This window comes from Dipodomys merriami, unplaced genomic scaffold, assembly GCF_024711535.1.
Source record: "Dipodomys merriami isolate MVZ:Mamm:240054 unplaced genomic scaffold, mDipMer1.0.p SCAF_1119, whole genome shotgun sequence".
Lineage (NCBI taxonomy): Eukaryota > Metazoa > Chordata > Mammalia > Rodentia > Heteromyidae > Dipodomys > Dipodomys merriami.
In genome coordinates this window covers 172,501-176,130 of record NW_027202404.1, presented here as the reverse complement: position 1 = coordinate 176,130, position 3,630 = coordinate 172,501, and positions in this window count along the sequence as shown.

The following is a 3,630-nucleotide window of genomic DNA, read 5'->3' as shown; positions in this document are numbered from 1 at the left end:
ACATTTTTGAATCTATACAAAAAACTAGATTAGCGATACATTTAATCAATTAGATTTGTAAGACAATATGTTAAACAGTATGAAAATTGCTTCTTCACAAGATGGAAAGAATGGAAAAATTCAAAATATTTTCAGATGAATCCTTGTGAATTAAGACATCCAACTCAACTTTATGGAGACATGTAATAATTAACATCTTTATATATTCTATGTGGCCATTTTTATACTTTACTCTTTAAATTTCCTGCTTTCATCATTTTAGAAAAAAATGGATCATAGAACTCAACATCTCTTTCTAAAAATGGAGCAAAAATTGAGATTTTGACTAACAGAAAACAGTAATTTACTAATAGTATGTAATATTATTTTACTTAATATAATACATGACTTACATAAGAGAAGCAAACATAATGCATATATGATATATAGTACATTCACATATGGTAGTATCATGATTATATGCAACATAAATTGTCTTTATGTTTAAAAACATGCTGTTTTGGCTGATTACTGATGGCTCAGGCCTGTAATCTTCCTCAGGAGGCTGAGATCTGATATTCCCAGTTCAAGCAAACCCAGGCAGAATAGACTCCGAGACTTTTATCTCTAGTTCACAAGCAAAGAGCAATAAGGAAAGATGTGACTAAATAAATTGGTACATTGCCTGTATTCAGTGAAAAAGTCAAGTGAGAGCAGAAATTGCAGCCTCAGTAAAGGAACAAAATAAGTAATCTGCTTTGTTAAATTATTAGCTATCTACAAATTAAAAAAACTATGTAGATGTATTTAAATATGTTCTTAATAGTGAAATTTAGATATATTTGCTTATGTGAATGAACTCATTTTGTTGTTGTTGTTGTTTTTAATGTACTATGTGATTTTTTTGTTTCTTTTTATTTTATTTTATTTTTTATTGTGTGAATACCATACAGAGAAGTTACAATTACATGGGCAAGATAACAAGTACATTTCTTATCAAGCATTTTTGCCTCCTCTTTGTTTGCCTTCCCATCCCTTCCCATACTCCCCCCACCTCCCCTCACCTGATTATCCCCCCCCACCAAAGTTGTAAAGTTCATTTTTTGACATAACGACTTGTACATCTCATTGTTGCAATGGGTCCACTTGTATCCCTAATTAAACAATTTGTTTTTGCCCTTCCCATCCACAAATTATTCCAACATCAAATACAGTGAAAGCAGGGGTAATACCATGGGGGAGGGATATACAAAACAACATAGAAATCATCTTACAAATATGTTAGAAACAATTGCATGAAAGAAAAAAAATTGAATACTTATCTTGGGGTTCATTCCCCTAACATCAATTTATCTGACCTTTTCTGCTTGACTCAGATATATACTAGTTTTTGCAAATAAGGGAAACCATGGGACCTATGTATCTTTCGGCCTGGCTTATGACATTGCCCCATTTGTTAGGAAATGGAAAGACTTGAACTCATTTTTTTTATAAAGAATGGTTTAGTTTTTATTTTTAGTAGACAATAATTACACATATTTATAGATTACAAAGTGATACATTTGATAAAATCAGGATATTTATAATCTCTGTGTTGAGAACCAACCCACCCTTCTCAAGTTATTTTGTAATAAATAATAAATAAATACAAATCATGTTTACTCTGTTTAATTAATTTTTGCATGACCTCAGATAAGACAAGTTACTTCTCATTATTCCTGCTAGTATTTTACGTTTTCTCCTCTTTATATTTCCATGTACTTATGGAGAAATAATCTGCTTATAAAAATAAAATATGATGAGAATGGCAATAGCATTGTGCAGTTGACAGGTATACTTGGTGGTGTTGCTTGCAAAAGCCATTTCTTTCCAAATTAAAGAATAATTTTAAAGAAAATATTTAAATCGATATTTTCCTGGCTGATAAGTATTGTATGTAGAAAGACAAAGATGGGATCCATGTTTCCCAAAGCCATATAGGAAATGTACAATGGAGGAACTTTAAGAAAATCCTTTAATGATAATCACAGATGATTCAATAAACTATAAAAGAAATATGGAATAAAATGGAACAGATATAATCTTGCCTTGAATTGTAGTATTAAGGAAATGAGAAGCTGACATTATTCTGACTAGTTAAATGCCTGCAATCGTAGCTGTTCAGGAGACTGAGATCGAAGGATCCCATGCCAAATCCATGCAGGGCAGAGGGAATCCAAGAGACTCTAATTAAGGAGCAAAAATGCTGGAGGTATGGCTCAAGTGGAAGAGAGCTAGTTTTGACCCAAAAACTAGCCCTAAGTTTAAACTTCAATAACAAAAGGAAAAGAAAAGAAAAGGCACAGGAATATTTCAAAGTATTGTTTTTATGTTGTTCAATGTAGTGCTTTTAGCTAAGGCATCATTTCACAACCTAATTACAGGATAGATTCAATACATTTTCCTCATGAAATCCTAGAAGCAATTTAAATATTCATAGATCCATGGATATATGCTTCTTTAATGTGTGTAGCTGAGTGAAATTTTTATTTATATTCGTCTGCATACATATTAGGAGACAACGATAAACTTACATGAAATTGTAATGTGACATAGCAGAAAAAAAAGCATCCCATACATTTTCACCCATCATGAAAAAGTGGTCAATGTTATTTCCTATTATCCAAATTTAATGTTTTTCTTAACTAATACAACATATTGGAAAAGTAATAACTATTTATGAATCAAAATCAAAGTAATATTACCTATCCATATCATCTATAGAACATATGTAGTTTGATTTTCCTAATGTAAACAATAAAATAGCTTTAATAACTATGAAAAAATATGATAAGTACAAGTGTAAATGAATATTTTTATTTACAGAGACCAATGTTTTTGAACAATCAATCCTATCTGAAAATAATTGATTTGAATTAATTTAAAATTATGAGAGGAATAATGCCCCAGAAGAAAGACCTCTCTGTTTTAGTTCAACTGTGATCTTTACTTTTGTTCTCCAACTTGTGTTTTTCCAAGAAAAACTAAACAGAAAAGTCTCTAGGGTTAATGGAATAACCCAAAACACAAATCCAAAGGAATTCTACTTTCAAAAGTACTATATGCCAAAAGCTATATCAAGTTGTCATGGAAACCTTCTCTATAAAATTCAGATGTAGTGATAAAAAATGTATAATTTAAATGAAAATATGATTATAAGATAATAGGGAAAACAATGAAAATTAAATTATGATACATTCTAACAAAATTACATAATGCAGAATTTTAATTTTATTATGGTAAATTTTACATTATGATTTTATATTATGATTTATAATATGATACACTTTACTAAAATTGCATTTAATATAATAATAAATAAATTATCTTCTTAAATTTTAATTGATTCTCAATTTGTATCAACTATTTGTGATTTAAGTTAGGTAAATTTTCCAAAACTGTAATATCATAGGAGGCAAGTGCCACTCTTACCTACAGTTGTAATTATTAAACTCTAACATATTTTTGGTAAGTTTACTCAAGTTATCATTCCCAAGGTATTTAATAAGAGAGTTTGCAGTCTATGGATAAAGGGGAAATTTATTTATATCCTGTAGCAAGATGCCACAGGATTTTATTCAGGATGTCTGATTTTCTAGAGTGTTTTATCCA